We start from the raw sequence: 20,975 nt of genomic DNA, 5'->3' as shown, positions 1-20,975 counted from the left end.
GCCCTTTGATGTGTTTGCGTTTGAACACATGTGTTTGAACAGAGGTTTTTTTAATGCAAAAGGTGGTGCTCAACAATATTATCTGTCAATAAGTACTCTTTAGTGATGTGTGATAAGGAAATGTAGCTAAGTTTGTAAAGTCGCCAACTGATTTATATAAAGAAAAATTCCTGTATGATTTATATAAGGGCGTCAATGTCAGTCTTGTGCTGCTTAATTTTGGGACATAATTACAATTGCTTTATGCAAACAGTATCCTAAATTTTGTATGCCAGCACAGGTACCTTCCACAGAATGAATATATTTTTCAGCCAGTAATGCATTATAAATAATCATCTACAGAAAAAAAAGTGTGCATACTACTAGTAGTATGTCCCTCTGGAAAAAATGAATAATATAAAAAATCAATCACAATTTTTCTTTGTAAACACAGTATGTATAATAATCACACATTTCACAAGCTTGGTTCGTAGTTGGTTTTTTCTTAGGAAAGTGTAAACTTAGCAATAAACAGATATGTTTAATGCTAAACATATCTATAAGAGAAACTCATCTTAGGAAAACTATTCATTCTCTTTTATTCCAATGTTTAACTGAGTATCCTGTTAAATAATTGAATTTTGCCATGGCATTACATAACCACAGCAGCTATACCACTAGTGCTGGGCTTAATCCCAGAGGAGTTCATTGTTTTTAATTTAGTGCATGGTTGGTAGGAAATCACAGCAATTCCACAATATCACAAGTCAATGAAAATTACCACATTCTCTATTCATCCAGGTCTTCACCCTGCCACAAAAACACCATAAATGCATCACCTATTAATTTCTAACCATCTGGTATTACCATCTGGACACACCATTGATTGGGGAAATGACTAATGCAACATGAAAATCAATGTACCTGGTGAGAAGTCATTAACAATTTTATCTCAGGGGTATAAGAGGATTCCATTAATTCATTTCCTTTTGTAAAGAAAAACCATACTAGGAGGATTTCTGATTAAATGCCATTCAGATAAGATACATTAAAAAACCAAGTGGTAAAATGAAAAAAAAAAACTTTAAAAAGCTTGTGCATTTTTTAAAGCACATTAAATAAATGGTTTACCTGTTTTGGTCAAAAAAATGGCACTGAGCTGAATATTTCTATAGCATTGTTTAATTTAGAGCTATATGGACAACTCTGCTATATCACATCAAGCAGAAAAAGTGCTCCTCTAGCATTACCCTTAAAGGGGAAGTTCCGCTTTAAGTCCTCCTCCCCCTCCTTTCCTATATTTGACATGTAATTTTTGGGGGTAGAGGAGGGGTTACCTAGTTTTAAAGTTCTCCTGAGGGCAGACAGTACAGTTACAATACAATTCAATACAGGAGGAATCAGAGTGCCCTGCTCATTAGAGCTTACAATCTAAGAGGGAGGGTCAAGTGGTGATCTGATGGAGAAAATAAAAGTGCAGTTGTTAGGTAGGGGCAGAATAGGCTTTTCTAAAGAGGAGGGTTTTCAGGGTTCGTCTAAAAGCAGAGTAAAAGATAGTCGGACAAATTGGGGTAGGAAGTTCCATAGGATAGGAGAGGCTCAGGAAAAGTCCATGAGGCGAGCATGGGAGAAGGTGATGAGGGAGCTAAAGACCAGGAGGAGGAATGAAGAGAATGAGTAGGTTGGTATTTTGAGACTAGTGATGTAGCTGGGGGCCAAGTTGTGCATGACTTTGTAGGTAGTTAGTAATTTGAATTTAATTATGTGGGCCATGTTCTTTGTTAATGCTACCAAACATGAAGAGATCATACACATAATGGGCTACTGCTATAAGCACTGCATAAACTTGATCTACTATCCTGGAACATTTTCCAGAGCAGTTTAATAGATAAAAGGCAAGTAGGAAAATTGTACCTGGCTTGTGGCATAATGAAGCGCAGAGCTGTGCTTGTTTAGTTTTATTTCCCAGTATCCTGACTTCACCTTCAGAACACTGAAATATTTTGCAATGGTCAGCTTGCTAGTTATGTCTTCCAGTATATGCATATGCATACATAGTGTTGCAACTTCACAAACTGAGTTCAGTCTCTGTGCACTAAGCAAATTCACTACTAGCATGTTGTAGTATTCTGAATATGAACACATACTGCATACCTCCCAACTTTTTGAGATGGGAACGGAGCACACCTACAGTATTAGCAAAAGTATGTAAGCATAGCACTTACCCCCTGCTGCACACCTTCAAGGAGAATTATACAAAAAACAATAATACCCTGTTTCCCCGAAAATAAGACCTAGCGTGATTGTCAGTGATGGCTGCAATATAAGCCCTACCCCCCAAATAAGCCCTACCCTGTTTCCCCGAAAATAAGCCCTACCCTGAAAATAAGACCCACAAGGACTTTAACTAGGGCTTATTTGGGGGGTAGGGCTTATATTGCAGCCATCACCGACAATCACGCTAGGTCTTATTTTCGGGGAAACAGGGTAGTTAAACCCACATAAAAAAAAACAAGGGTTTTTTGCCCGGATCAACCAATGAATTTTAATAATGGTGGCTAGTTCCAGCGGGTAAGTATAGACCTATCATACAGGAAAAAAGCCTGGATGCAGTTCAAGTTGGCCTTTTAAACATATTGCAAAAAAAGGGGGGGATGAGAAACAGAGGGTTTCTCTAAAGAAGGTCAACAGAGAACACTATTGTCAAATACAAAACCAGCTTTATTAATAACCAAAAAATATATAACCAATTAATATATCAAAAGTGAAGATATAAGCAATATGGACAGACGGTTATCACAAACAAATTAAAATGGACAACGTTGTCACAGGGAATATTTAAAATCAAATGGGAGCCGCGGCTACACGCCCACACATACACATCATACACACTAGATATGGGGTATATTGAGTTAAGGATAGTCCTGCACAATAGATTGGCGATTAATGGAAAGTATTCCCAGTATAGAGTATCCAGTAGGGCAGGAACAGTCCTATATCACTAGTTTGGAGGTGATGTAAGTGGGTGGATGATCTGACAAATCAAAAAGTTGGACCATAGATGGAGCGATCTCTCAAACGATCATTGCACTCAGTGGTTATTTAGATCACAGCTGATGAAATAGATTACAAGCGCTTTCCAGATTGCAGTAAGAATGATTGTACAGACATCTACAGAGGCAGCAGGATAAATGTCCTTGGAGACAGCATTTAAGGAAACATAGAAAAACTGACATACGTTTTGTTGGAGTGCTGAGTAAGGTGGAAGGATCTCACTAACCGCACTGTGTCCGTCGTCAGACTATGTTAGTCCTGGATGTTGAAGTCTCTCTGTGGACAGATGCCTCTGTGTGGCTCACCAGGAGTGCAGGCCGGTAAGGAGTCGTCGCTCACTGCTCCTCACCATGGAGCTGCCGAAGCACCGCTGCCGCCGTATGATGCGTGGCTGCAAGGAAAAAACCAACATCAGCTGTTGGATCAGCTGTTAGGTCCGTGTAAGGATGAGTCAGGTCAAATTGCGCGCGGCTCCTGAGGACGTGCTGACGTCACACAGCTGACGCGTTTCACCAGCCAATGGACGCTGGTTTCCTCAGAGCTAGGAGGGGTCAAGTGTGGTGAGTTTAAATAAGCAATAAAGAGTGCAGATACTACTTGTATCCACTAGATGTCGACCATAGCCCCTCAGTGTAAGTCATTCAGCAAACAAAGCATACATTCTAATTACATGATTAGGATAGTGATATTAGATATTTACGAGATAAAGGCGGAGAGGATGTAGAAAAAAAGTAAAAGGAAAAAGAGTACTTTAACAGTTTTTTTGGGAAAATCAGCCATGGAAAGAGTGAAAAATTAGAGGTAATGTTTATGATAGGGATTTTATCTCCACAAATAAGAAGCATTGTTTATGTTACTAGGAAGGATTGTAAACTGCATTCAGTGTTTAACCCCTTGGGGGCTAAAGAATCTAAAAAGTACGTCCACATTTTCTCCTTTTGCAGGAGTATAGTGTCAAAATCGCCCCATCTGGGGGGCAGATTAAGCACATAGATCCCTTTAACTGTAAGGCCTGCTGGGTTGCTGTCATGAAATTTAGCAAAGTGTACTGGAATAGGTCTGTCATCATCCTTATTCTTGGTTTTATTCCTAATGCCACTGATGTGTTCGCTGATCCTAATTCGGAGCTGACGTTTGGTTTTTCCTATGTAATTTTTATTGCAAGGACACGTGAGCATATATATGACACGTGTCGTTGAGCAATTAATAAATTGTTTAATTCGATAGTCATTGCCACCCCTTGGATCAGCGAACACATCAGTGTGATGTACATATTTGCATATGTTACAATGTCCACATGCATGCATGCCTGGGGGAGGTTTTCTCTCAGTAAGCCAGTTTTTATTAATCGTTCTGATATATTCTGAATGAACCAGGGTGTCTCCCAAATTACGTGCCCTTTTGGCCGTAAGTAATGGTCTAGGGCTAATTATGTTAGCAATGAGGGGTGCCGATTTAAGGATATGCCAGTGTTTGTTTAGGATCTCTTGGACTTGGGTCCATTGCGAGCCAAACCTGGTGATGATTCTGGGGAAATCACAATGTGATTGGTCCGTTTCCTGGGGATTCTTCTGTATGATTAGAAGGTCCTCACGTTTAGTTTTAAATGCATTATTTTTAGCTTTTTTGAGAGAATTATGTGAGTACCCTCTTTTCCTAAATCTTTTATACATTTCATGTGCTTCAGTTAGGAATTGATCCTCCTCCGAGCAGTTTCGTCTGATCCTTAAAAATTGTCCAGTGGGTATTCCCCTAATTAGCGACTTTGGATGATGACTCTGTGCTAAGAGGAGGGTATTAGCTGCTGTTTCCTTTCTAAAGGTGCTTGTTGCTATTTTATTTCCACATCTAGTGATTTGTAAATCAAGGAATGAGAGGGCATCAGTAGAATAGGAATAGGTTAAATGAATATTCCTTTCATTGTAATTTAGTAGGGATAAAAATTCCAAAAGTTGTTCCACTGAGCCCTCCCATATCACGAGTACGTCGTCGATGTACCTTAACCACAGCGCGCAGTGGTCAAGGTACATCGAGGACTTGTACACGACCTCCTCCTCCCAAAGTCCTAAATGGAGACAGGCATAGGACGGGGCCCAAGGGGCACCCATACTAGTGCCTCTGATTTGTTGGTAGAACTTCCCAAGAAACTGAAAGAAATTATTGCCCAACATGAATTCCAATAGTTCTATAATGAATTCATTGTGGGCTCCAAATGATGGATGATGAATGTCCAAGAAAGTTTTAGTAGCTTGAATACCCCACTGGTGGGGAATCGATGTGTACAGACTTTCCACATCTATCCCCACCAGTAGGGCATTTGGAGATAGGGTGAAATTGGACAACTTTAAAAGTATATCTCTGCTGTCACGGACAAAAGAAGGTAGTTCAGTTACCATGTCTTTGATCATCGAGTCCACAAATTTGCCAACTCTTTCAAGGGGACCCTTGATGGCCGAGACGATAGGTCTCCCTGGGGGGTTAGATAAAGACTTATGCAATTTGGGAATGATATAAAATGTGGGGATTGTTATATTTTCTACTTTAAGGTATAAGTATTCCTTATTAGTGAGTAGGCCTGTTTCCATAGCTAGTTTTAGTTTAGTGTTCAAGGTGTCGACAAGGGCGGGAAAGGGGGTCCCAGTCAGTTTTTTATAGGTCGAGTTATCACTCAGCAATCTAAGTACTTCATCCTCATAGATTTTTTCGCTGAGTAGGACCACATTACCGCCCTTGTCACTTCTTTTAATCACCAAATTGGGGGCTTCCTGCAGTTCCCGTAGTGCTTTTCGTTCAGGGCCATTTAAGTTATTAGTTAAACCCACATGTTTCGCTGATTGCTTCTTCAGGTGATGTGCGAATGGAAACACAGATAACGTAAGAAACTATACAATCATAGAGACAGAAAAAACAATGAATTAACAAAATATCAGAAAATAATGTATATAGACAAGTATGTTATGATGAGAGCATAGTATTATATCAAACACCACCGACTAAGTCACTTACCCTGCAACAGCTTCCAACCAGAAATCACCAGCACCTGAGTCCACACTCCCATAGGCCCCCCACGGGAAGTCATCAAAGTGCAGTCACAGAGGACAGAAAGGTGAGACTATAAAACAGTAAAATTGCACTTATAAGAGAGATGCGGAGAAAATGATAAATAATCAAAAGAAAGGAAGTCTAGCTGTAAACATCTTCCAGTCAGGAAGAGAAAAGTCTCAAATTGTAAATATTTACTAAAAGCAGTATATTAGCAATGCATGAGATTAAAGGCGACTTTGGACAGCCTGCTGGATATTAAACGCAGGAAGCCTTACTAAGGAGAAATAAAGAAAAAAGTAAATTGAAAAAACAAAATGAAATAAAATAAAAAATAAAAAATAAAAATAAAAATAGAGTAAGATATTGATTGACAGATATATTTTGTTAAAGTGGAAAGTAGTATTGAAAAAGGATAATCAAAAATCGCAAAAAAGTAATCAAACTATAAACTTTTAAATCAATATATAAGACAATGTCTCTAAGGAATATATGTTTATTAGGAATATGTTAAGCAATGGGGATGGGAAAGTCGTAGTAGGTACTGTTGTTAAAGCTTCCTATTAAGACGTAGGGTAAGCAAAAAAATATTGGTACAAAGAATGAAATAAGTGGAGATATTCAAATGGCAGTAAAGGGGAGAACTTACCAGTGACATAACACCGCTCAATAGAGTCTGACCCTCCAGCTCTGGCAGACAAAGCAGCCAGACAAGTCAGTCTTATCTGTCCTCCATCGAGCCGGTGTCTGATGTCACCGACACGATGCGGACGAAAAAACGCCTATGCACATGTGCAGAGAGCCAGCGAATCCCTAAAACTACAATACCCAAGAGGGCCTGCAAGGGAGGGAGAGATCAAGGCAATACATGATGACAAGGTGGAAAAGCCAAGACAAACATCCAACCCACATAGCATGGACCAATGGGGAAAGAGCTAATGATGGAAAATGGCACAGATGGAAGTGCAAGAGGACGGGGGAATGCCTAGACGTCACCCGGGGATACAGGCTCCCCGTATAGTGTGGCGTGAAGCGGGCATACAGTGATAAAATCACTGTATGCCCTGGGCATCTGTATGATTGCTGGAGACAAAATCCCAGAGAAGAAGGAGTGGAGAACAGGCAGGGATAAACTGAAAGAAGAGAAGCTGAAGAGGGTCAGTAGAGGAGTATGGAGTACTGGACCACCCACAGTCGTAGCTCGTCTAAGTGCTTGAGTAAAACCATGCTCTCCTTGACAATACACAAAAAAAATTTTTGTTAAGTATACAGAATACAAAGGAATCTATAAATGTCATGAAGTACATAAACTACATATCAAATACATTTTTAAAAAATCTAAATATAAGCAAATTAAGTCAAAGTTGATATAATGAATGAATGGAGAAAAGGGTAAGCTCAAAAGGTAAACAAAGGGGTGAAAAAAAATAGAAGGGTGAAAAGGGGAGAAAGGGAAAGAGAACAAATTAAAATAATAAATGGAAGGGAGGACAAGGAAACCAACAGGGGGAAAGAAGAAAAAGGAAGGCTCACATTAGTTGGAGTTAGAGAAAGGGCTTGAAACTAAGGCTCTCATTGAATCCTGGGAATACAGTAGCTCTAAGGTCATAAATCCAACTGGCCTCAAGTTGGAGCAGCGTACGGTCAACACTGCCCCCCCTAGAGTCCAGATGGACATGTTCTAGTGCCAGAAATTTAATGAATTTAGGGTTAAATTCATGGTGGATACCAACATGTCTGCTGATGGCTGTATCCATCTTATTTTTCTTTATTGGTTTATGTGATCTCTTATTCGTTTGAAAAATTGTCGCTTGGTCTTTCCAATGTAGAAGCCACCGCACAGGCACTGGGCTAAATAAATAACCCCCGGTGTCTGGCAAGTGACCCTACATTGGATAGAGTGCCATTTGCCATTAGGAGTTTGAATTTAGTCTTTTGATCAACAAACTGGCAGACGTCACAACAACCACAGGGAAAGGTACCCCAATTAGCCTGAGTTTTAGATAGAAGAGTAGTATCAAAGTGGCTGTGGACTAAGCGATCTTTCAGTGACAAAACCGTCTAAAAGTAATCTCCGGAAAATCTCTGATATATTTCTTAGCAATAGGGTCTGCTGACAAAAGTGGCCAAAATTTGTTCAATATTTTCCTGATTTCCATGTGTTGTTTTAAGTAGCCCGTTTATCAGAAAAAATCAGAGAGTTTCTATCTTTACCATTAACACAATTATACGCCTTTTTAAGACAGGCATGGCTATAGCCTCAAATTCTTAATCTACCATAAAGGTCCCTAGCGGCAGTTTGGAAATCTGAGTCCTTGCTACAGTTACGTTTGAGCCGTAGGTACGGACTATATGGAATACTTTTTATTAAAGAAACTGGGTGAGAGCTTTGGGCGTTGAGAATAGTATTCCCCGCTGATGGCTTCCTGTATAGTGAAGAATCAAGTTTACCTTGTGCATCAATAGAGATGACCAAATCTAGGAAATTTATATTACTCTGGCTGCAGTGCATGGTAAATCTCAGATTGAAATCAAACGCATAAACTCGTTTAATTCAGACTGGGTCCCAGACCAAAAAATTAGGACATCGCCAATGTAACGGTGCCATGTGATTACTTTATCAAGCATATGGTTCAAGTCCTCTCTTGAAAAAACATCCTTTTCCCACCCCCCCGGTACAGGTTTGCATACGATGGGGCACATTTGGTCCCCATCGCAACTTCCTGCACCTGGAGGTAGTGGGAAGAATCAAATTGAAAGATATTATGTTTCAAAATATAGTCAAGTAGTTCAAGCACAAATTTGTTATATTTGAGAAAGGAGGGACCCCTTTCATTGAGATGATGTTGTATTACCTCGATTCCCTTATCATGGGGAATAGCATTGTAGAGACTCTCTACATCAAGGGCTACAAGCCAGGTATTTGGAGGAAGGGGGATACCTTCAATGGTTCTTAGTAGGTCAATAGTGTTCTTGACACAGGAAAAAAGCGATGTGACGTGAGGATGGAGGGAACTATGTACTAAGGAGCTAGCGTTTTCTGTAAGGCTAGAACAGCCTGAGATTATGGGACGTCCTGGAGGTTTGGTGAGAGATTTATGCACCTTAACCTATGTTTCTACTTACTAACCCTTTTGTTTTGATGTTTCCCTTGTCCATATCCTGCCAACTATTATTAAACACTCAGAATAGCACACTGGGCTGTGGATATGGTTAAAAAAAATTCTGTTGCAGAACTAGCACCTGACATCTATGGTGGCCACTAGATCTGTTACAGTGCTGTACTTATAGCAATTTATGTCAGATGGGGAACCAATCAAAGTGGTTATTAACCATGCAATTTCTATGACATTGTAGTGATCACATGACATTGTTTACAAACAAGCCAGTGGCAGGAGGCTAAACTATCTTTGCACCTCTCACAGAGAAAGAAAGGAAGGGATGGGAGTGTGTATAAACAGCAATGTGGTCTGCCCAATCCAGAATTGATAAGAACAAAGAAAAAAACCTGGTGCTATTTTCAAAGATTAGTATCTGCCAGGAGGAAGTGGAGTCTCTCTGCTCGGGGCCATGCCAGTGGCATTACTGTGCAGGCACGAGATTGGGAGGAGCAGGCTGGGTGGCCAGCTGCACCGAATCCCAGAAATAAAGGCAAGGGGGCTTCAGATGCCCACAACAGCAATGGACCCAGCCTTCTGCCCAGATCAGGTTAGATTTTAACCAAACAAGAAGGAACACATTACTGGCATTATCCAAATCTTTTTTTTTTTTTTCTGTTTAAAATAAAGTTTATTGAAGTATCAAGGTAATACATCAAACAGAAAAAAGAGCAAGATGCTCAACGAATACATGGTGTAATATTAGTACAGCGATTATAAAGAATGACCAAATCAATAAGTCAAAATCCCTTTTCTAATTAAAGGAAACCGATGCTATGGTCTCAAGCATTCTCGCCACCAGAGCCCCATCCGGGAACTAACTGCTCTGGCAAACTGGAAATCCCTAAGCCCGCATCACTACACAATGTGATGATATGCTGAGGAAAAAAAAAATAAAAGGGAAAAGGAGCTTGTATCTATAAGATAGTTAAGTAACACCATGAAACCATAATGAAACAATCAATAACTTGTCAAAGGAACATCTTATTAGATTGAGCTCTCAGTGCAGATTGGACCGAAATCGGTGGACCAGAGCTGGTAAATACTGTGCTTGAGGATCATGAAAAAACAATGCCCTGGGATCTACCCCGAGAACAACCTTTAGGTTAATAACAAAATTCTTAGAAAATACCAAGAGCCAGAGAAGGCAGTACTAAAAAAATAACATGCTGAAGAGTGAAAGGAGGAAAGATAGGAGGGGAAAGAAACAGAAGAGGTAGGGTGAGATAAAGTAAAGAACTAACCATAGAGGATAAGGGGAAGGAGGTGCACCGGAGACCACCATGAGAGGGAAACTAGAGACCGTCCCAAAAAGGGGCTGCACACATGAGCTATCGATCATGCCTATAGGGGATGTCCAATGAAAGTAGCCCAAGGTTCCCAAGTGATTTTGAATTTGTCTAGGGTATCCAGTATAGTATTGGAGATCTTTTCTTGCAGCATAATCCAATAAATTTTTTGCTTAGCTAGCCGAATGGATACTTTTGGTGACTTCCAGGACAGGGTAATAGTCATTTTGGCTCCCAAGAGAATAAACCGAATCAATTTCTGAGTGTGTTTGGATATTTTAGGGATGGGGCCATTAAGTAAAGCAATAGTTGGGTCTTGTTTCAGCGCACAGCCACAAGTTCTGAGGATAAGAGAGAAAATCCTGTTCCAAAACATTCTAATTTTGGGGCATTCCCATAGAATGTGTAAAAGCGTACCTGTATGACTGCATCCTCTAAAACAAAGAGGTGACGTTTGTGGTTAGAATTTGGCCAGGCGTGAAGGTACCAGATACCAGCGTGTTAGAGTCTTAAGACTAGCTTCATTTAGAGACGTGTTCACAATACCTTTGCTGGATTGGGCAAAGTTAGAATGCCAAACATCCAGATCCCAGCTGAATCCAAGATCCCGCTCCCAGCTCACCATGTAAGCCGCTTTCTCAGAGGGCTCCGCTAGAGATGAATATATGAGAGAGATACCTCCCTTGTGTCTAAGGCTGAAGCGCACCATTGTTCATAGGGAGTTACTGAGAGATGGTTATCACCGCCCTTCCATAACTGGTTCAAGAAATGTGATAGTTGATAAAACCTAAATTTTTCGGCTGGGGGCATTTCGAGTTTAGAGGTGCAGTATGCTAAAGTGAGGGGACCATTAGAGTTAAAGAATTGTCCAATTCTGTAGAGGCCTTTGTCTAGCCACCATTTAAAGGCTCGGATGTCTAATCCAGGGGGGAAGTTGGGGTTCCTGAAAATATGTGCAAGTGGGTGCCAAGTAGATATTAGAGGTCTTAGCTTATGGAGGGAGTCACATAACTTCATTGAATAAGACAAAGTAGGAGCTAGTATAGGGGGGCGTTTTTAGGGATGTTCCAAAGTAAAAAATCTAAAGTAAAGTTGGGAGTTGCCTCTCGTTCCATGCTCACCCAGTCTGGTTTAAAACCCTTGAGGTAAATTGTGGAAAATTGGCTCAACTGTGCTGCCTGATAATACCACCATAGGTTAGGTAAGCCAAGGCCTCCCTTCTTTCTGGGTCTAAACAGTACCTCTTTCGAAAATCTATGTCCTTTTTTGTCCCAAATAAAGCGGATTATGGCAGATTGTAATAGTTGAACGTGCGATTTAGGGACCGGGATAGGAAGGGAGCGAAAAAAGGTATAAAATCCTAGGTAGAAGCGTCATTTTGACCGCGTTCACTTTGCCTAACCAAGATAGATTATAAAGAGACCATTGAGTCAGGTCATCATTGAGTTTTTTGAACATGGGAAGAAAGTTATGTTTAAACATTAGGTCGATACTGGACGTAAGGTTAATGCTGAGATAAGGGATGGAGGTGGGGTTCCACGAAAATGGAAATTTATTTCTTAGATTGTTTACAATGTTTTGGGGGGTGGATACATTGAGAGCGACTGATTTTGAGACATTAACCTTAAGTCCGGAAGCGAGTTCAAAATCGTGTAACAGTTGAATTATGTTGGGGGTAGAAATTAAAGGGGATGTGATGAACAGGAGGACATCATCCGCGAATAAAGCGCATTTATGGATAGATTGTCCACAACGGGCTCCATGAATATCTGGATGTTGTCTTATCGCAATGGCTAAAGATTCGATAGCCATCGCGAAAAGAAGAGGGGAGAGAGGGCATCCTTGCCTCATTCCCTTCTGTATAGGGAATTTGTCCGAGAGGTGTCCTTGTATTCTAACCTGCGCTTTAGGTTGGTGATATAGGGCTTCCAAGACATTAATAAAGTTTGGGCCGAAGCCCCATTTACGTAGAATCGTGAAAAGATAGGGCCAAGCCACCGTGTCAAATGCTTTTTGGAGATCAATGGATAGGAGGAGGCCCTCCTGGGGGGGCCACCATCCCAACCAGATTTCATTAGGGAAACTGCATTAATTGCTCTCCGTATCTGGTCCGGACCCTGTCTCCCCGGTATGAACCCCACCTGGTCCTTATGTATGTAAGAACCTATAAAAGAAGCGAGTCTGTTCGATAAAATTTTCGTCATAATTTTTAAATCGTTATTGATTAACGAGATAGGTCTATAGTTGCTCACTTCGCTGGGATCTTTACCCGGTTTGGGAATAACCGAGATGAAAGCTAAGTTAGCATTAGGGTCTAGAGGGGAGGATTTGCTTAAGGAGTTGAAGAGATGAACCAGATATGGGAAGAGAGTATCTGTGAAGGTTTTGTAGTAATAGTTTGAGAATCCATCTGGGCCTTGGGCAGAATCTTTTCTAAGATCTTTTATGACTGCTCGGATCTCGGGTTCAAGAAATGAGGACTCTAATATAGAGCGGTGAGATTCAGAGATTCTTGGCAGTGGGATTTTCTCGAGAAATGAGTCTAAATTTTGTTGGGAAATCGGACAATTGTCAGAATACAGGTTGGCGTAAAATGATTGGAATGTTTTTAGGATTTTTCTGGGATTTTGGGTAAGTGAACCTGACTGAGATTTTATTTTGGGTAGGGCAAAAGACCTATGTTTTGGGGTAAGTTTGGCCGCTAACTGGGGGCCAAATTTATTCGCACGCAAATAGTGGCTGCCACTAATCCAGTGAAGATGTTTATCTGCATTGGAGGTCAAGGCTGAATTGAGGGCCAATCTAATAGTGTCAAGTTTAGAGAGGGTGATGGGATTGGGATTTCGTTTATGAGAGATACTGAGGTCTTTAAACTCTTTCTCTAGCTTCAAAATATCTGCTTGCCGTTCTCATTTTAATTTGGCAGAGAATTGGATCAGTTTCCCTCTAATTACCGCTTTGTGGGCATTTTAAAGGGAACTGGGAGAGATGTCCTCAGAGTCATTAAGCAAAAAATACTCTTTAATGTCCTTCTCCAATATAGTACGGTGGACAGGGTTAGATAAGATTTTTCCATTTAGTCGCCAAAGTCGGGAGCCTGGGGGGGATAACGAATTAGATAATCTTAAAATTACTAGGGAGTGATCAGACCACGGAACATCTTGGATAGAGGCTTGAGTAGCAGTGTGTATATCAGGGTTTGACATGAAGACATGGTCAATTCTAGCATAGGTTTTGTGGGGGGCTGAATAGTGGGTATAGTCCCTTGTTGAGGGATTGATTTCCCTCCATGTATCAATAAGGCCTACTGAGTGGAGAAGTCTGGCAATCTGGAGACTCTGTTTGGGGGTTTTTTTCAGGTGAGGGATCCCCTGGTCTGATTTATCAAGAATCTGGTCAAACGTGATGTTGGAGTCCCCGCCCATGATCACCCTACCTTCAAAGTGGGGTGAGAGCTCGGCAAGTAAGGAGGAGAAGAATTTAGCTTGGCCCTTGTTAGGTGCATAGTAGCAGATGATGGTGTAGAGGTTACCCTCAATTGAGCCTTTGACTAATATATATCTCCCATCATTGTCTTTAATTGTCGAAGCGTGTGAGAATGGTGTCTGTTTAGAGATTAGAATGGCAACCCCCCGTTTTTTCTCGCCAGCGTTTGCAAGGAAAAAAGTGGGGTATTTATGGTGTAGGAAAGAAGGAGAGTAATTTGAGGGAAAATGGGTTTCCTGGAGAAGAACAATATCTAGACCCCTAGAATTATAGTTTTGAAAGGCTTTACGCCTTTTGACGGGGCAGTTGAGCCCTTGGGTGTTATGAGAGGCAATCTTAAGCGCCCTCTGTAAAGGAGGAGAATCAGCCATAGTCACAAGAGGAGTGAAACTGGTGTATTTTGTGTAGACCTACCCGGATCCTAGTTGATGCGATTCTGAGTCTGGGAGGGAGAGCTCGAAGCCGCAGCGGAAGATTCTGGAGCATGATGGTCTCCTGCGCACATCCCTGAAATAAATGAAGGGTGAAAGGGAAAGAAGAGAGGGGAATAATAAGAAAATAAGGAAAGAGAGGGAGAATAATTAATGAAAGCAAACTACTAACTTCAAAAAAGACCAGGCTTAAGTGCCTAGTAAAAAGAGGAACTGGACTGTTAAGTTCAGTTCAAACCCAAGACCCGAGAAAAAAGGGGGTCTCGGAAAAACAAGAACAACCTCAGCCGAGGTTGTATATCTGGTGTAACCAAAGGGAAGATCCCTCTCGATCACAACAGAGGGAGTGGCAATGCTAGCCCGGCCGGGCCGCCGGGTCCCCAACCTTAGGGGTGATATGGAACCTCAAAAATGTGGAGATTAACTTGTTTTGTATATATACCTAAATAAAAAAAGGAAAAAGGAAAAAATTTTGGCAAACGTAAATAAAAACAGGAACATACCCTCTAAGAAAAACAAGAGCAAATAACTACCGTGCATAAGGGTACTAAAACAAAACAAACATTAGGCATCATCCTACAAATAATCGGGGACAGAGAGGGGAGACAGGCAAAGGTAAGTGGAAGGGAAGGGAGGGAGGGGATAAAGGGTAGGAGTATAAAGCTAAGCCTAGGGGCCATCCGGGCCCAGGAAAACAACTAGGACGGTTCATCTTGAAGACATGGGAGCATGTGCCTAAAATAAAGAGTGTCAGACAACTCAGGTCCATCTCCTTTCATCTTCACAGAGAGGAGCTAAGCAAAGAGGGTCAGAGAAATACTGCTGATCTCGTGGATGGAGAGGGAGAGTCAAATAGGGTGTACACAGTTACCCCTCAGTTAAGTGGAAAATCCTGTGAAAGGTATTAACACAGGCCTTGTAGGGCCAAGCTGAGAGGGAGTCATCTGGGCGGAAGAGAGTCACGGTGGCGCTTTGTTTGTTGTTTGTTCCAAATAGGAGTGATGGGGCTGCCTGGAGGGGGTCTCTTAGAAGAACTTGGCTTGGATGGGGGTTCCTGGGTAGAAACTTCCTGGGAGATGAATCCTAGTCGCAGGAATAAGTGTTCCCCCTCTTGAAATGAAGAGAAGCCGTATGATTTTTCTTTGTGTTGAAACAGGAGGCGAAAAGGAAAGGACCAACGGTTCTTGATTGATCTCTGTGAGAGGATTTCAAGAAGAGGTTTTAGTGCTCTCCTCTTTAGAATTGTGGTCTTGGAAATGTCCGCAAAGACTTGGATCTTGTTTCCTTGGAAGGATAGGTTGTCCAGATTCCGAGATCTTTTCATAATTTCTTCTTTGGTCTCGTAATAGTGGGGTTTGACCACTATATCCCTCGGGAGACCATCTTGTCGGGGTGGTTGCAGGGCTCTGTGGGCCCTGTCAATCTCTAGTTTATGGCTTGAAATATCCGGGATAATTTCTTGTATGAAAAGCTTCACTGTATCATGAACGTTGGTTACAGATTCAGGGATACCTCTTATGCGGAAGTTGCATCTCCGATTACGATTTTCTAAATCGTCGATCTTCCCGAGCGCGATATCAAGTTGGTCTTGCAGCAATTGAATACAGTCAGTATTCTGATTAGTTCAAGCTGCTGTGTGGTCTACTGCTTGTTCAATCACATCTATGCGTGCCCCCAAGCTCTGTAAGTCAGCCTTTATAGATGTGGTTATTTGCGTGGCATTCTGGGCCAGGCCAGCAGGAAGCATATCCGAGAAACAGTTCAGGAGCTGGGCCATGTCTGTCTGGTGGGGAGAGTTAGGAATGGCAGCCTGCTGTGTGGCTGAGGGGTGAGTAGAAGATTGCATTGTGGGGATATGAAGCATATCAGACAGGGCTCTGTTGAAGAGGGAATCTGTGCTGGCGGAGTATACAGTCTTAGGTAATTTAGTACTAACGGGGGACTCCATCCTGAGGGTGGCATGCTGATCATCAGCGGGGATGTCCGCAATGGAGTCTCCTTCTCCTGTGTCTCCGTGAGAGGAGGCCACGGGCGCCATCTTGGAAGCAGTGGGGGCGAGCAGGCCGAAGGTAAGTTGCCGGCTGACTGCTGGTTTCTGAGTGCGGCTCTGCATATAGAAACGTGCCCATGGCACTCCTCTATCAGGAGGTATAAAGATTTAGGGGTTCCGCTTGTGATAGCTGCGTCTGGGGACCGCGGAAGGCTCGGCCGGGACGGAGCTTCCGTTCAGCGCGTCTTCCCGGAAGTCCTGCGCATGTGCACTCCCGGCATTATCCAAATCTTAAAGAAGTTGTAACAATGATGGGGGAGCATTTAAAAAAAATTACTTGGGGGACTGGAACTCAGCTATAATTTCTTTAATAACTTTTAACTTTTTCTTATTCATTTTACTTTTACATGTATTTTTTGATGTGTATGTATGTTTTACTTTAATAGACTGCTTCTATCATAAGTACTTTCTCTGTGAGAGAACAAAGAAAAAACCTGGTGACTATGGCACGGTTGGGACCCCTATGGGTCTACTATAAACAGACCAAATGGATAAGAATAAAATGTAAATTTTATTATAAGTATAACAACATATATAAGCACAAGTCAATAAAAACAAGGTATGTGGTACCCAATTGTACAAATGTATAAAGAAACCATTGTCCTGAGACTGGACGGACTAGTGATGATCAAATACAGACGTACACCTTACATGTTGCGGACAAAACAACCCTGCTTCAGAGGTTATTTAAGTCAGATGGGTACAGTTTTTCTACAATGCAAGAGAATGCCGATAGTACAGTATTAGTAATAGATCAATAATGTAAACATAATTCCAAATAAAGTAAAGGTTACAATACATGCATTACATACAGAACTGCTCATGCATAATATGCGAGATGTAACGACTACTTACAAGGTCACACATCCATAATGAGCGTGGAGAGTTGGTAATCAGTCCCATATATGGAGAGCATACAGAGCCTAATCAGGGGTTAGAGAGGATCCAGAGTTGCGGGCACCCACTGTTTAACTACAAGGACTCTAAGCTAGGGAGCGTGTAGCTCCTGCTTGGAATGGACTAGTGTCAATATATCAATAAAAATGAGACATAAAAAGAGGTCACTACAGGTGTGTCTAAATTAGGTTAGATGTGTCTAAATTAGGCGAACAAAAAACTTTGCTGCCCCAATGGGGCTGCATACAACAGTTGGTGTCCTAAAACATAATAAGTTAGTCAGCATATCTTTAATTCTGTGTCTGGAGCTGTCACGCCTGTTCACCACGCACTTCCTCAGCATATCACTTGAATGCTTTGGGTGCAGGTATAAAAGGGCATGTCCGCAAGGATCTGGCCAATCGCAACCTTGATTGTGATGGTCATCAGCTGGTCCCAGTATGGGGGCAGAGATGTACAGCCAGGAGACCAGTAAAATCCGCCCCAGAGTCCTTCGGCAAGACGACGAGCAGCGCAAGCCCGCCCAGAGGGGGCGAAGTTATGTCCCACGGCAAACAATGAAAAAACAAAAAATGGTAGTATGACATCTAGTGAGGACATAAAGGAATTACCACAAATCAGTTTTGAATCTTATATCAACATACATACTGTACATACAATTTGAAAAGAAGACAATTGTTTGGAACTTTATATGAGGTCAAGACAGATAAGTCATGTACCTCCATCCCTATCTATCGAAAATTGCGGGGAAAGGGGGCAATGGGGGCAAGTGGGACATTATATGAAGCATGCAGTCTCAGGGAAAACCAACTATCAATAGTATATATATGAATATGTTTATTTTGGTACAATAGGACCAAGAATAGCAAGATAAAAACAATAACTGATAGTGGTAATACAACACATAAATGTCATCTATATACACATATATGTTGATTATTAACATATCAAAGCAATGACTACAATAATTACAATAATTCAAATTATCTTCAAACTCTCTGAGCGGCATAGGTTTATTAGGAAAGAAACCCTAGGTTAGTGGTATCTCAATCCTATACCCCAAGGTTTGTATAGAATATGACTTGATCATTATAGAAAATATGTAGGTACAAACACAGTGTCAGGGTGCACATGGCAGCAGTCAAGTTCGCACCCCTAGAAAAACTCAGAGGCACAGAAGAACACCTATTCCCTTTGCTTGTAGGAATCTGGCAGTGGCGCATAGAAGTGCGCATGCGCGAACTGGCACACAAACAGAAGCCGTCGCGCATCCCCATGTGTGCCAACACTTGCGCGCATCTGCGCGTGCCCACTCACACCCGTGATTGACGCTGGTGCCAAATAAGACTATTTAAACCCAGCCAGTGCCTAGCCCCAGTGCTGCTTTGTCTTCAAGAGTCTGCAGGAAGGTTACAGTCGGCTTGAGGAGCAAATCCATGGACTCTCGTCTCCCATTTCAGCTTCCGTCTTATCTACATCAGTTGAACTTTCTCCCGCATCTACTGTAGTAATGCTGCCACCTGAACCCCGGGTACTGACTCCAGAAAAATTCTAAGGCGATGGCAGCAAGTTCAGGACTTTTCATAACGCTTGTGAACTGTACTTTTCATTACAGCCCCAGACCTTTTCTCTTGAGGCTTCTAAGGTGGGGTATGTAATCTCCCTCTTGCAAGGTGAGCCTCAGGCTTGGGCCCACCATTTGTTGGAACAGAGTAACCCCTGTCTGTCAAGTCTTACTTCTTTCTTCAAGGCTATGGCTCAAGTTTATGAAGATCCCCTGCAAACTTCAACAGCCGAGGCGGCCCTACATGCACTCCAGCAAGGCCACAGAGCCGCTGAGAACTATGTGACAGACTTTAGACGCTGGAACGCAGATGTCAAATGGAATGATGCCGCTCTCTGTTACCAATTCCGACTAGGTTTATCTAAACCTCTAAAAGACGAGTTGGCCCGTGTGGGTGTACCTGGTTCCTTGGAAAGATTGATAAACCTGGCAATCCAGATTGACAGACGTCTAAGAGAACACAGGGCTGAAAGATTGGCTGGGCAGCCCCAGTCTTCAGGGATGTTGCCACAAGTCCCCAATCCACCAAGTCCAGCACAACTCGGCACGCCTCGTCCTTCCCTTTATCCAGAGGAACGCCAGTATCACCAACAGAACCACATGTGTCTGTACTGTGGGAAGAGTGGCCATTATGTAAGGTCCTGTCCAGCCAAGATTCACAGATGCCTGACCTTCTCTTCTGTCAACCAGTCCTCGCTGCCTCACAAGTCTTCTCACCTTGCTATTCAGATATCACTACAACTTCCGGATGTGGTCATCCAAGCACCCGCTATTGTCGATTCTGGGGCCTGCAGCTGTTTTATTGACTTGACTTTTGCTCTACAACATAAGGTCCCACTACAGCCAAGATCTCATGGACTCTCGGTTCATCTGGCAGATGGGTCATGCATTAAATCTGGTCCTGTTACTCATGAGACTGTTCCATTACCTGCCACCATATTCGGTACTCACAGAGAACTGTTACATTTGGATGCCATAACTTCACCCTCGTTCCCTATCATTTTGGGTATGCCATGGCTCCAGGTGCATAATCCCTGCATTTACTGGGATTTGGGAAGAATCGAGTTCCCTTCCCTTTACTGCCAGCAACATTGCTTCTCCAAGCCATCTACTCACCAGTCTCCTCTGCTATGTATGGACTGTGATGCTGAATTATGTTCTTCTATTCCTGCACCTTACCAGGACTTTGCTGACGTGTTTAGTAAGAAAGGAGCAGAGACTCTTCCCCCTCACAGGCCATATGATTGTCCAATCGAGCTCCTCCCTGGGGCCGAAATACCATTCGGGCGAATCTTCACCGCGTTCAGAATGATCGGATTTTCCAACAACTTTGTGCGACCGTGTGTATGCAAGACAAGTTTGAGCCAACATCCTTCGGAAAAAATTCATGGATTTTGTTGTCGGAATGTCCGATCAATGTCCGATCGTGTGTACAGGGCATAAGAGGTAGATGCTTCAGAAATGGCAGTGGGGCAGTTCTGTCTCAACGTCAAGGAGCCAAAGCTTTACTACACCCTGTGGCATTCTTTTCTCGTAAGTTATCCCCAGCAGAGAAAATCATGATGTAGGAGACCAAGAACTCTTGGTAAATAAAGCGGCCCTTGAGGAGTGGAAATACTTGCTAGAAGGGGCAGCTTATCCAATCTTAATATTTACTGTCCACTCAAACCTGGAATATTTGCGAGCCGCAAGACATCTGAAACCTCGGCAGGCCGGGTGGGCACTGTTCTTGACAAGATTTGTCTTCCACATCACCTACAGGCCAGGGTCAAAAAACACAAAGCAGGATGCTCTGTCCCGTATGTTTGGCATGTCAGAAGAACCTGCTCCACCAGACACCATTCTATCCCCAGGGAATTTTCTCTTACTGCAGGAAGATTTCTTGTTTCAGATTAAATAGGCCTCTATTAGGGATGAGCTTCGAGTTCGAGTCGAACTCATGTTCGACTCGAACATCGGCTGTTCCCCAGTTCGCTGAACAGCAAAAAATTTGGGGTGTTCGCGTCAAATTCGAAAGCCGCGGAA

The 20,975-nt window shown here is 42.3% G+C and overlaps 1 protein-coding gene across 3 annotated transcripts in view; it reads right to left on the bottom strand.

The window, feature by feature from the left end:
* Positions 1-20,975, bottom strand: part of LOC141140128 (uncharacterized) — a 618,302-nt gene that overhangs the window by 78,423 nt on the left and 518,904 nt on the right. For 2 of the 3 annotated variants that reach the window (XR_012243897.1, XM_073626977.1), the window contains exon 3: positions 6,040-6,145. The gene's annotated coding sequence lies outside the window, so the exon portion shown is untranslated. Of the gene's footprint in view, positions 1-6,039; positions 6,156-20,975 lie in introns of those variants that run through there. The other variant, XM_073626978.1, reaches the window with a different exon arrangement.

Source organism: Aquarana catesbeiana, linkage group LG04 (genome assembly GCF_042186555.1).
Source record: "Aquarana catesbeiana isolate 2022-GZ linkage group LG04, ASM4218655v1, whole genome shotgun sequence".
Lineage (NCBI taxonomy): Eukaryota > Metazoa > Chordata > Amphibia > Anura > Ranidae > Aquarana > Aquarana catesbeiana.
This window is presented reverse-complemented; position numbering and strand designations above follow the sequence as displayed.